The 14,322-nt window shown below is 30.4% G+C and overlaps 2 long non-coding RNA genes across 2 annotated transcripts in view; both read right to left on the reverse strand.

Moving 5' to 3' along the window:
* Positions 1–430: 430 nt before the first annotated feature.
* LOC124913734 lies at positions 431–9,544 on the reverse strand. The gene is made up of 3 exons (XR_007096770.1): positions 9,449–9,544; positions 940–1,040; positions 431–756 (listed from the first exon to the last, which is right to left on the reverse strand). It is a non-coding gene; the product is annotated as an uncharacterized LOC124913734 (long non-coding RNA).
* Positions 9,545–12,624: 3,080 nt separating this feature from the next.
* LOC124922468 overlaps positions 12,625–14,322 on the reverse strand; it is a 62,572-nt gene continuing 60,874 nt past the window's right edge. Inside the window, exon 3 of the long non-coding RNA XR_007097815.1 lies at positions 12,625–12,759. This is a non-coding gene — a long non-coding RNA (uncharacterized LOC124922468). The remainder of the gene's footprint in view (positions 12,760–14,322) is intronic.

The following is a 14,322-nucleotide window of genomic DNA, read 5'->3' on the forward strand; positions in this document are numbered from 1 at the left end:
ACATGAAGTCAACAATGCATATACACGAAAGATCCAGCCTCATAGAAGATTATAAAAGTTGTTAGTAGTGTAAAAGATTATAGAAGTAGTTACTAATTGTTTATGAGTGTCCATACATGAATAGTATAAATAAATAAGGCAAATATGATGTAATAATTTCTGAATTTTTGTTTGTTTTGGGAAATGACTTATTGTCATTTAATAAAACCCAAAAAGGAAAAGAGATACAAGGGTTCAATCAAGACAAGGCAGCTTTTGCCTTGAGATAAAAGAGTCATCAACAAAAAAAAGATATATTCAAATGACAACAAAAACAATAACAAACCGTAATAGTTTTTTATTTCTTCCTAATGGAATGGGGCTCAGCACCTCCATTCTTCTGCTCCCTATTTCTGATTCAATTTGTCCCGTCTCTATTCCTTATCTTCTATTATAATTCTCTCTCCTTGCATGTCAATGGAGTTTGTTTACATTTAACATTTTTTAGAACGAAGAGTCAAGCAGAACAAGTCGATACACATGGTAGACTGGTTCTAATAGTAGTGTCATCCAAACATCTTCCAGCTGTAAGTAGAAAGCTTAGACTAGCCATTATTATTTCATAATTGTCTTGAAGATTCTCATTGTTCAAGTTCTGTTCAGGTTGCTTTCGTTAGCATGGTACCTTAACCATTACAGACGATCTGACTAGCACTTTCTTTAGCATTCACACTTGCATTTAGATAATTGCTACCCCAATGGGACAAACTCCAACAGCTATATTGAAGATATAATTTGTATGACAATAGTAACAACATTATTTTGTACAATCGTATCTATTTTAATATTTAGATAAAAGTTCTTCCACACTAGTTTTTGTCTTATCTACCTTAATGCCAGGGGATTCTCATTACCATAAGTATGGTCTATACCAAGATTATTGCTGCATAGAAATCATACCTTGATTGACATCATTTATCCTGGATCTCGGATCCTTTATAATTCTGTTATTACGAGAAACATTAATGATTTTCAGATCGCCCTCGCGACAAAATCGGCCCCTAGAATCGTCCAGGGAAGAGAGAAACTTCATTGTCAGGATCCGTTATTGAAAAGAGATTACGCATATATAAAATTTTGTCGAACATTTTTTTCAATAATTTTATATTCAACATTTTTCTATGTCCAAAATTTCAATTTATAAAGGCAACATAATGAGTGAAACCGCCTCATTTGTTTTTTTCACCGCAATGACAATAAAATAAGCTTATATGATTTTCTTATAAAAGAGTAGACCAAATAATTAAGAGATTATGCAGAAAAATGAAATATTTCTATAATTTCAAACTAAAACTATATTTCTATTTCTCAAATTTCAAGCAACCCAAAAATATTTCTAATTCCCAAACCAATACAATTCACGAAAATATAAATCACTATAAAACCAACATTAATAAATGATATTATTCTCATTATTTTTGAATTTTTGTGTTTTTTATCCACGCCGGACAACAAAATATATTAATTATATTATTTTTATGACAAAAGAAACTAAACAAGAGAATATGCATAAATAAAGTATCCTCAACCTTAATAATTTAATCATGTAATACTTAATATTTTTTAAGTCCAAAATCACAATTTAAGTGATATTGCCTTATAATAAACAAAGATAATAAGTATAAATGAATTATTCTGAAATACAGTGAGTTAAATCATTTGATATTTAATATATTTCACAAATTTAAAATCTCAATATTATAGAACTACTTAATTAAGTGATGTTGTCTCATAATTTTCAAAATATTTTTGTGTGTTTAATATCGGATAGCAAAATAGGCTTAACAAATTAATTATGAAAAAAGTAGATAAATTATTTTGAGAATATGAATAAATGAAATGAAGTATTCTCAAACATAATGTTTCTTAAATTGCAAGTTTAATTATATTTCGCAAGTCATAAATCGAAAACAACGAAAATCTCATACAACTAACATTAGTAAAATGCCCCAAATCCTTTTGAACTTTTCTTTGTGGTTTTATCCATAAGGGTCAACTAGTCTGAGAATATGCATAAATGAAATGAAGTATTCTCAAACATAATTTTCTTTAATTGAAAACTTGATTATATTTCTCAAGTAAAAAATCGAAAGCCACGAAAATCTCATAACTAGACAATTAATATTAGTAAAATGCCCCAATTCTTTTTCAACTTTTCTTTGTGATTTTATCCACAAGGGTCAACTAGTTTGAGAATATGCATAAATGAAATGAAGTATTCTCAAACATAGTTTTTCTTAAATTGCAAGTTTAATTATATTTCTCTAGTCACAAATAGAAAGCCACGAAAATCTCATAACTAGACAACTAACATTAGTAAAATGCCCCAATTTCTATTGAACTTTTTTTTTGTAGTTTTATCTATAAGGGTCAACTGGTCTGAGAATATGCATAAATGAAATGAAGTTTCTCAAACATAGTATTCCTTTAATTTCAAACTTGATTATATTTCTCAAGTCACCAATCGAAAGCCACGAAAATCTCATAACTAGACAATTAACATTAGTAAAATGTCCCAATTTCTTTTGAACTTTTCTTTGTGGTTTTATCCATAAGGGTCAACTATTATGAGAATATGCATAAATAAAATGAAGTATTCTCAAACATGATGTTTCTTTAATTACAAAATTGATTATATTTCTCAAATCACAAGTAAAAAGTCACGAAAATATCATAACTAGACAACTTACATTAGTAAAATGCCCCAATTCCTTTTGAACTTTTCTTTGTAGTTTTATCCATAAAGGTCAACAAAATAGACTTTTCAAATTATTTTTAAAAGACTTAAACAACTAGGTAAAAGAATATAAAGAAATGAAGTAATCTCAAACACAATTTTCAATCATTTGATACTTCATCACAAAATCAAATACTATCGAGTCAACTTTTAAAGTTATATCGCCCCATGTTTTTTAAAATGATGTTTTTGTGTCTGTACTTGCAATAGACAACAAAATATATTTATAAAATTAATTTTCAAAAAGATAGACCAACTAGTCAAGAAAATAGGTAGAAATGAAGTATTCTCTAACATAATACACTTCTATCATTTGAAACTGAATACTTCTCTAAAGTTCAAAATCACAAGGCATAAAAATACCAATCACTATAAACCAACATTAGTAAGTTATATTGTTTCCATTCTTTTTGAAGTTTTTTTGTGATTATATGAGGACAACAAAATATTTTTAACAAATTATTTTAAAGATTAAAATAACTAAGAACGAGAATATGCAGAAATGATGTATTCTCAACCATATTGTTATAATTCTATAAAACAAAATCAAAATACTATAGAGCCAACCTTAATTAAGTGATATCACCCTATTCCCCATATTATTCGAAATATTCTTTGTGTTTGTAATTGCAACAAAAAACAACCAATTAAGTATATAATATTACTTTTGAAAAGAATAGATAACTATTCAAGAGAATATGCAGAAATTAAGTATTCTCTAACATAATACTTCTGTAATTTGAAACCCAATACCTCTAATTCCAAAATTTCAAGCCATACAAATATCAATCACTATAAAACCAACATTTATAAGTGCGATTTCATTCTATTTGAGATTTTGTATTTCTATACATGCGGGGTAACAAAATAGGTTTATCAAATTATTTTTAAAACTAAACAACTAAGAGAATAGACAGAAATAAAGTATTCTCAATAGCAGTGTTTTAATAATTTGATACCAAATAATAATTATTTTATCATTATATACTAATACTTTATTAAGTTATTTACAAAAAAAAAATCTATACCTTCTCAAAATCACCACCAATCATATTTGTTAAATAACTTGAATCCAAACAAGGCCTAAGCAATTAATAAATTAAATATTTTCTAAAATGGCTAAGAAATGGTTTTATTAGTATTTTTTAAGATATTCTTATACATAGTTCTAATATGGAAGAACAACCAAGGCATATTGAGGATGTTTTAAACATTCTAAAAAACAGTCTGGTAAGCGATCAAATGCTTATTAGGATTAAAGAAGTAGGAATATATAAGTCATTTCTTAGGCATCAAAGTTTTTATGGGCAGGGTATTATCAAAGATTCGTATGCAACTCAAGAAGGGTATATCTAAATAGACTGAAAATGCAGAGAAGGCATTTAAAACTTTGAAAAAGGCTCTAACCACCACTCTAATTTTATTATTACCTAATTTTTCAAGTTGATCTCAAAATAGAAACAAATGTCAACATTTAGTCAATCAGCATCAAGAAACAACAGTTAAAAATCAAATTGACATGTTACATTAAAAATTCAAGAACATCAACATCTAACCGAATCCAAAATTTTGTCAAAAGACCGTAGCACTACAACAAGATAATGTGAAATTCAACTTGAAGACATCAATGTAGTCAACATTTTTGGCAAATCTAACAGAAAAATTGAATCAAGAAACATACATGTCAACAAAATCAAGGAAGAACTCAAATGAGCGTCATCATCGACTTCAGCACGAAAAGAGAACGTAGATAGAGATGAAATATTTTGCCGATCAGATGTAAATATAACAAACAAACATCTACAACAAAAGATAGAAGTTTAAATTAGTAGGACTACAAACAACACGAATCTTTTTTTAAAGAATCCTATAATTGACCAAGACAAATTTGATAGAACTAATTCGATAGGGTTAGGAGGGCGAACCATTTTTTCGAAAATTTCACAATCGAAGATAGTGACAAGGTGAATATGCTATATATTTTTTACGGGCCGAGCTGGAACATTGGTTACTAATTATTTGATGGACCACATGGTTTCGACGTGGAGGGATGTATTCACGAATGAAGTTCTATTAGCGTTTCAACCAATAACTCTATACTAAAAATTTTAGGGCAACTCAAAAAAAGGAAAGATCTTATTTTGATTGATAGTGGGAGTACTCATTCGTTTATAGACGAAGGAAATGCACGCCAATTGGGTTGGGTTTTAACCTACGAGAAAATAATCTGTTTGTATTTACCATTGCAAATGAATGTTTTTTATATAGGATCGTGCAAAGGAAAATTAATTTACACTCGAGGTATGAACACTCAAATTGTTGCAACATAGTTTAGGGTTGATTGGATGAGAAAGATTAAAAAAGTAAGCTGGAAGTATCCAAAGCAATGAATGAAGACAAGGATCAATGATTTAAAAATACGTTTGTACGGGATTAAGGATAAGAGAACTTTCAATTTGATGAGTGTGAGTCAGTGAGCTAAAAACTATTAAGAAAGGATTGGGTTGTTTCGTAGGACAATTATACCACATAGAAATTAAGCAATCTTCATAAAATAGAACAAACCGATCATAAAAGGATAACCAGACTTGTCCATTCAAAAGTTAATTGAAAAGTACCTCACTGTTTTCATAGAACCAAACCAGTTGCCTGCCTGTCTCCAATTCAAAAAACTTTTCAATTCAAAAAACTGATCATTCTAATAATCTCAAACGATTCCACCAAATCTGAGACTATAGCTTTATCCCTATTCAAAAAAGGCTTCAGTAGTAGAGATGAAGAGGGTTGGGTTTATAAGAAACAACACAAGTTTATTTGTTTATTCGATTATCCTTGTTAAGAATAAGGATGGAACATGGATATTTTGTGTAGATTACATACAACAAAATTAAATCACAATCAAGGATAAGTACCTTATATCTGTAGTGGACGAGTTACTAGATGAGCTCTATGAAGCAACAATTTTCATCAACCTCGACATATGTGCGGATTATCATCAAATAAGGGTCAGAGAAGAGGACATCCACAAGATTATTTTCAGAACTCATTCTAGACTGTATGAATTCAAGAGTAATGACATTCGGATTATCAAATTCAACTGCAACATTCTAAGTATTAATAATTGAAATATTTTCGAGTATGGCCAAGGAAAGGTATTATTAATATATTTTTTTATAATATTCTTATATACAGTTCTAATATGGAACTACATCTAAGGTATTTTGAGAAAGTTATGAAAATTCTTAAAAATCAATATAATGGTAAGCGATCAAAATGCTTATTTGGATTAAAGAAGCAGGAATATGTAGGTCATTTCTTGGGCATCAAAGCATTAAGAGGATTTCTTGGGCAGGGTATTATCGAAGATTCGTATGCAACTTGGAACTATTAACAAACCATTACATGGTTTTACTCAAGAATAGTATGTTTAAATGGACTAAAGATGCAGAGAAGACATTTAAAACTTGAAAAAGGCTCTAACCACCACTCCGGTATTAGTATTACCTGATTTTTCGATTGATCTCAAAGTACAAATAAATGCGAGCATTGGCGTAGTATTGATATAGAAAAGAATAGATGCCAACATTGGCGCAGTATTGATGTAGAAAAGAATACCCATCGCGTATCTGAGCAAATCACTTGCTAAGACACATTATGATTCTCTACATATGAGAAGAAACTGTTAGCAGTATTAATGACATTATTTAAGTAAAGAAATTACCTTTATGGTAAACATTTTCATTATCAGGATAAAAAGTTTGAAGTTTCTTATGGAGAAAAATATCACTACAGTCCGGCAACAAACATGGTTATCAGAGTTATTTGGATTGAACTATACTATAATGTACAATAGGGGAATGACAAACGTTGTGACCCGGGAAGGTACTTGAAGTCAGTAATGCATATGCATGGGAAACTGTAAGCTGTATTAATGTTAGTTTCTAAGTGAAAAAATTACCATTATAGTAGGCATTTTCATTTTAATAGAAGATTCTAGAAGTTGTTAGTAGTGTAAAAGATTATAGAATAGATAGTTAGATAACCAACTGTCATTATATGAGTAGTGTAAATAGTAGGCAAATATGATGTAATAATTTCTAATTTCTTCCTAATGGAATGGGCTCAGCCCCCCTCCGTTCTTATTCTCAATCTATCCCGTTTATATTTATTATCTTCTATCATAATTCTCCCTCCTTGCTAATTCTGGTTACTATTAAAGATTTTGTTTAGTTTGTGCCCTCTTTGTAGATCGGGACACAACAACAGACTTAGTAGAATATACAAGAACAGTCACATCAGTGAAGTAGAGGGATCGTACAAAGAGATGAAGAAATACAAAAGTTTATAATACTACTCGCATCTCAACCAAATAAATATCTATTCTACAAGTAATAAGACAATATCATCAAATATAAAAACAGGAACAAATAAGGGAAGCTGTGAGAATAAATTTTAACCATTCTTTATATATAAGATTATATTGTTGCTCGTATGAGAAATTAGGGTTTGTTGGTCGTCAGGTGGTGGATTTCACTCTCCGATCACACTTTTCCTCTTAACTGGTGCAGAGCTCCGATCTCAAGTAAAAAATCGAAAGCCACGAAAATCTCATAACTAGACAATTAACATTAGTAAAATGCCCCAATTCCTTTTCAACTTTTCTTTGTGATTTTATCCATATGGGTCAACTAGTTTGAGAATATGCATAAATGAAATGAAGTATTCTCAAACATAGTTTTTCTTAAATTGCAAGTTTAATTATATTTCTCGAGTCACAAATAGAAAGCCACGAAAATCTCATAACTAGACAACTAACATTAGTAGAATGCCCCAATTTCTTTTGAACTTTTTTTTGTGGTTTTATCTATAAGGGTCAACTAGTCTGAGAATATGCATAAATGAAATAAAGTTTCTCAAACATAGTATTCCTTTAATTGCAAACTTGATTATATTTCTCAAGTCACCAATCGAAAGCCACGAAAATCTCATAACTAGACAATTAACATTAGTAAAATGTCCCAATTTCTTTTGAACTTTTCTTTGTGGTTTTATCCATAAGGGTCAACTATTATGAGAATATTCATAAATGAAATGAAGTATTCTCAAACATGATGTTTCTTTAATTACAAAATTGATTATATTTCTCAAATCACAAGTAAAAGTCACGAAAATATCATAACTAGACAACTTACATTAGTAAAATGCCCCAATTCCTTTTGAACTTTTCTTTGTAGTTTTATCCATAAAGGTCAACAAAATAGACTTGTCAAATTATTTTTAAAAGACTTAAACAACTAGATAAAAGAATATATAAAAAAATGAAGTATTCTCAAACACAATTTTCAATCATTTGATACTTCATCACAAAATCAAATACTATCGAGTCAACTTTTAAAGTTATATCGCCCCCATGTTTTTTAAAATGATGTTTTTGTGTCTCTACTCGCAAAGGACAACAAAATATATTTATAAAATTAATTTTCAAAAAGATAGACCAACTAGTCAAGAAAATAGGTAGAAATAAAGTATTCTCTAACATAATACACTTCTATCATTTGAAAATGAATATTTCTCTAAATTTCAAAATCACAAGGCATAAAAATACCAATCACTATAAACCAACATTAGTAAGTTATATTGTTTCCATTCTTTTTGAAGTTTTTTTGTGATTCTATGAGGACAACAAAATATTTTAAACAAATTATTTTAAAGATTAAAACAACTAAGAACGAGAATATGCAGAAATGATGTATTCTCAACCATAGTGTTATAATTCTATAAAACAAAATCAAAATACTATAGAGCCAACCTTAATTAAGTGATATCACCCCTATTACCCATATTATTCGAAATATTCTTTGTGTTTGTAATTGCAACAAAAAACAACCAATTAAGTATATAATATTACTTTTGAAAAGAATAGATCAACTATTCAAGAGAATATGCAGAAATTAAGTATTCTCTAACATAATACTTCTGTAATTTGAAACCCAATACCTCTAATTCCAAAATTTCAAGCCATACAAATATCAATCACTATAAAACCAACATTTATAAGTGCGGTTTCATTCTATTTGATATTTTGTGTTTCTATACATGCGGGGTAACAAAATAGGTTTATCAAATTATTTTTAAAACTAAACAACTAAGAGAATAGACAAAAATAAAGTATTCTCAATAGCAGTGTTTTAATAATTTGATACCAAATAATAATTATTTTATCATTATATACTAATACTTTATTAAGTCATTTACCAAAAAAAATCTATACCTTCTCAAAATCACCACCAATCATATTTGTTAAATAACTTGAATCCAAAAAAGGCCTAAGCAATTAATAAATTAAATATTTTCTAAAATGGCTAAGAAATGGTTTTATTAGTATTTTTTAAGATATTCTTATACATAGTTCTAATATGGAAGAACAACCAAGGCATATTGAGGATGTTTTAAACATTCTAAAAAACAGTCTGGTAAGCGATCAAATGCTTATTAGGATTAAAGAAGTAGGAATATATATGTCATTTCTTAGGCATCAAAGTTTTATGGGCAGGGTATTATCAAAGATTCGTATGCAACTCAAGAAGGGTATATCTAAATAGACTGAAAATGCAGAGAAGGCATTTAAAACTTTGAAAAAGGCTCTAACCACCACTCTAATTTTATTATTACCTGATTTTTCAGGTTGATCTCAAAATAGAAACAAATGCCAACATTTAGTCAATTTGCATCAAGAAACAACAGTTGAAAATCAAATTGACATGTTACATTAAAAATTCAAGAACATCAACATCTAACCGAATCCAAAATTTTGTCAAAAGACCGTAGCACTACAACAAGATAATGTGAAATTCAACTTGAAGACATCAATGTAGTCAACATTTTTGGCAAATCTAACAGAAAAATTGAATCAAGAAACATACATGTCAACAAAATCAAGGAAGAACTCAAATGAGCGTCATCATCGACTTCAGCACGAAAAAAGAACGTAGATGGAGATGAAATATTTTGCCGATCAGATGTAAATATAACAAACAAACAGCTATAACAAAAGATAGAAGTTTAAATTAGTAGGACTACAAACAACACGAATCTTATTTTAAAGAATCCTATAACTGACCAAGACAAATTTGATAGAACTAATTCGATAGGGTTAGGAGGGCGAACCATTTTTTCGAAAATTTTACAATCGAAGATAGTGACAAGGTGAATATGCTATATATTTTTTACGGGCCGAGCTGGAACATTGGTTACTAATTATTTGATGGACCACATGGTTTCGACGTGGAGGGATGTATTCACGAATGAAGTTCTATTAGCGTTTCAATCAATAACTCTATACTAAAAATTTTAGGGCAACTCAAAAAAAGGAAATATCTTATTTTGATTGATAGTGGGAAGTACTCATTCGTTTATAGACGAAGGAAATGCACGCCAATTGGGTTGGGTTTTAACCTACGAGAAAATAATCCGTTAGTATTTACCATTGCAGATGAAGGTTTTTTTATATAGGATCGTGCAAAGGAAAATTAATTTACACTCGAGGTATGGACACTCAAATTGCTGCAACATAGTTTAGGGTTGATTGGATGAGAAAGATTAAAAAAGTAAGCTAAAGTATCCAAAGCAATGAATGAAGACAAGGATCAATGATTTAAAAATACGTTTGTACGGGATTAAGGATAAGAGAACTTTCAATTTGATGAGTGTGAGTTAGTGAGCTAAAAACTATTAAGAAAGAATTGGGTTGTTTCGTAGGACAATTATACCACATAGAAATTAAGCAATCTTCATAAAATAGAACAAACCGATCATAAAAGGATAACCAGACTTGTCCATTCAAAAGTTAATTGAAAAGTACCTCACTGTTTTCATAGAACCAAACCAGTTGCCTGCCTGTCTCCAATTCAAAAAAACTTTTCAATTCAAAAAACTGATCATTCTAATAATCTCAAACGATTCCACCAAATCTGAGACTATAGCTTTATCCCTATTCAAAAAAGGCTTCAGTAGCAGAGATGAAGAGGATTGGGTTTATAAGAAACAACACAAGTTTATTTGTTTATTCGATTATCCTTGTTAAGAATAAGGATGGAACATGGATATTTTGTGTAGAGTACATACAACAAAATTAAATCACAATCAAGGATAAGTACCTTATATCTGTAGTGGACGAGTTACTAGATGAGCTCTATGAAGCAACAATTTTCATCAACCTCGACATATGTGCGGATTATCATCAAATAAGGGTCAGAGAAGAGGACATCCACAAGATTATTTTCAGAACTCATTCTAGACTGTATGAATTCAAGAGTAATGACATTCGGATTATCAAATTCAACTGCAACATTCTAAGTATTAATAATTGAAATATTTTCGAGTATGGCCAAGGAAAGGTATCATTAATATATTTTTTTATGATATTCTTATATACAGTTCTAATATGGAACTACATCTAAGGTATTTTGAGAAAGTTATGAAAATTCTTAAAAAACAATATAATGGTAAGCGATCAAAATGCTTATTTGGATTAAAGAAGCAGGAATATGCAGGTCATTTCATGGGCATCAAAGCATTAAGAGGATTTCTTGGGCAGGGTATTATCGAAGATTCGTATGCAACTTGGAACTATTAACAAACCATTACATGGTTTTACTCAAGAATAGTAAGTTTAAATGGACTAAAGATGAAGAGAAGACATTTAAAACTTGAAAAAGGCTCTAACCACCACTTCGGTATTAGTATTACCTGATTTTTCGATTGATCTTAAAGTACAAATAAATGCGAGCATTGGCGTAGTATTGATATAGAAAAGAATAGATGCCAACATTGGCGCAGTATTGATGTAGAAAAGAATACCCATCGCGTATCTGAGCAAATCACTTGCTAAGACACATTATGATTCTCTACATATGAGAAGAAACTGTTAGCAGTATTAATGACATTATTTAAGTAAAGAAATTACCTTTATGGTAACATTTTCATTATCAGGATAAAAAGTTTGAAGTTTCTTATGGAGAAAAATATCACTACAGTCCGGCAACAAACATGGTTATTAGAGTTATTTGGATTGAACTATACTATAATGTACAATAGGGGAATGACAAACGTTGTGACCCGGGAAGGTACTTGAAGTCAGTAATGCATATGCACGGGAAACTGTAATCAGTATTAATGTCAGTTTCTAAGTGAAGAAATTACCATTATAGTAGGCATTTTCATTATAATAGAAGATTCTAGAAGTTGTTAGTAGTGTAAAAGATTATAGAATAGATAGTTAGATAACCAACTGTCATTATATGAGTAGTGTAAATAGTAGGCAAATATGTTGTAATAAACATAGAGATGAAGAACCAAGTGAAGTAGAAGGATCGTACAAAGAGATGAAGAAATACAAAAGTTTATAATACTACTCGCATGTCAACCAAATAAATATCTATTCTACAAATAATAAGACAATATCATCAAATATAAAAACAGGAACAAATAAGGGAAGCTGTGAGAATAAATTTTAACCATTCTTTATATATAAGATTATATTGTTGCTCGTATGGGAAATTAGGGTTTGTTGGTCGTCAGGTGGTGAATTTCACTCTCCGATCACACTTCTCCTCTTAACTGGCGCAGAGCTCCGACCAACCGAGAAGAGAGACGCGGAGGATTCGGTGGTGGAGGATGTATTTATACTTTTAATTCTGAATGGTAACATAATAAAAAAACAAAAAGTTGGAACATAAAGACTAGTTTTGATAAAGAAACCGCTTTCAGTAGTGAGAATACAAAAGCAAGGCATAAATCTATCTCAAAAATCACTAGTAAATAAAGGGTATGAACCTGAATTGGGGTATGAACCTGAATTGGACTTTTTTCGTGTAATCTTCATATTGGATGACAGATGTATCTTCCTCCATTGTTTCCCTTTTGCTTGGCTGATAGTACATCAAACCCAGACTGCAACTATGAACAGTGCACTCATAGGTTCTCTTAGCGCAACAACAGGATATGAATATGAAAAAGATACATTTGTCATTTTGGTCAAAAATCAGAAACAAAACATTCTCAAATAAAGAATAACATTATACTACAATTTGGGGATATTGATGTAGAAATTAATTCTTATACCAAATGATAAATCTCGATCATATCCAAAAAATAATATCAGCTTGCCCCAAAAAAAACCCTTAAACCAAATAATGTTTTGAGGTGCAATGGGGCGAACCTTCATCCATTTTCCATCAAGAAAGAGTTTCATTGATCAACTAATTAAAGAAACATGAATATTGATAGACTCGAATACATTGATTGATCAAACAGGGTAAGAAAGTTTGGGAAATTAGGGTTTGTCTGAGCCATTAATTATTAGAAATGATATCAGATGAGAAGAACTGACCGACCTGAGGATGATGTGGAAGGAACGATCGTCGGTTGGTGGATTTCACTCTCCGATCACACTTCTCCTCTTAACTAGCGTAGAGCTCCGACCGACCGAGAAGAGAGACGCGGAGGATTCGGTGGTGGAGGAGTGTATTGATACTTTTAATTCTGAATGGTAATATAATAAAGAAAACAAAAAGTTGAACATAAAGACTAGTTTTGATAAAGAAACCACTTTTAGTAGTGAGAATACAAAAGCAAGGCATAAATCTATCTGAAAATTGACTAGTAAATAAAGGGTATGAACCTGAATTGGGGTATGAACCTGAATTGGACTTTTTTCGTGTAATCTTCATAGTGGGTGGCAGATGTATCTTCCTCTATTGTTGCCCTTTTGCTTGGGTGATAATACATCAAACCCATACTACAACAATGAACAGTGCACTCATAGTTTCTCTTAGCGCAGCAACAGGATATGAATTTGGAAAAGATACATTTGTCATTTTGCTAAAAAATTAGAAACAAAACATTCTTAAATAAAGCAGAACATTATACTACAATTTGGGAATATTGATGTAGAAACTAATTCTTATACCAAATTAAAAATCTCGATCATATCCAAAAAATAATATCAGCTTGACAAAAAAAACCCTTAAACCAAATAATGTTTTGAGGTGCAATGAGGCGAATCTTCATCCATTTTCCGTCAAGAAAGAGTTTCATGATCAACTAATTAAAGAAACATGATTATTGATTGACTCGAATACATTGATTGATCAAACAGGGTAAAAAAGTTTGGGAAATTAGGGTTTGTCTGAGCCATTAATTATTAGAAATGAAATAAGATGAGAAGAACTGACCGACCTGAGGATGATGTGGAAGGAACGGTCGTCGGGTGGTGGATTTCACTCTCCGATCACACTTCTCCTCTTAACTGGCGCAAAACTCCGATCGACCGAGAAGAGAGACACGGAGGATTCAGTGGTGGAGGAGTGTATTGATACTTTTAATTCTGAATGGTAACATAATAAAGAAAATAAAAAGTTGAACATAAAGACTAGTTTTGATAAAGAAACCACTTTCAATAATGAGAATACAAAAACAAGTCATAAATCTATCTAAAAATTGACTAGTAAATAAAGGGTATGAACCTGAATTGGGGTATGAACCTG

Source organism: Impatiens glandulifera, chromosome 1 (genome assembly GCF_907164915.1).
Source record: "Impatiens glandulifera chromosome 1, dImpGla2.1, whole genome shotgun sequence".
NCBI lineage: Eukaryota > Viridiplantae > Streptophyta > Magnoliopsida > Ericales > Balsaminaceae > Impatiens > Impatiens glandulifera.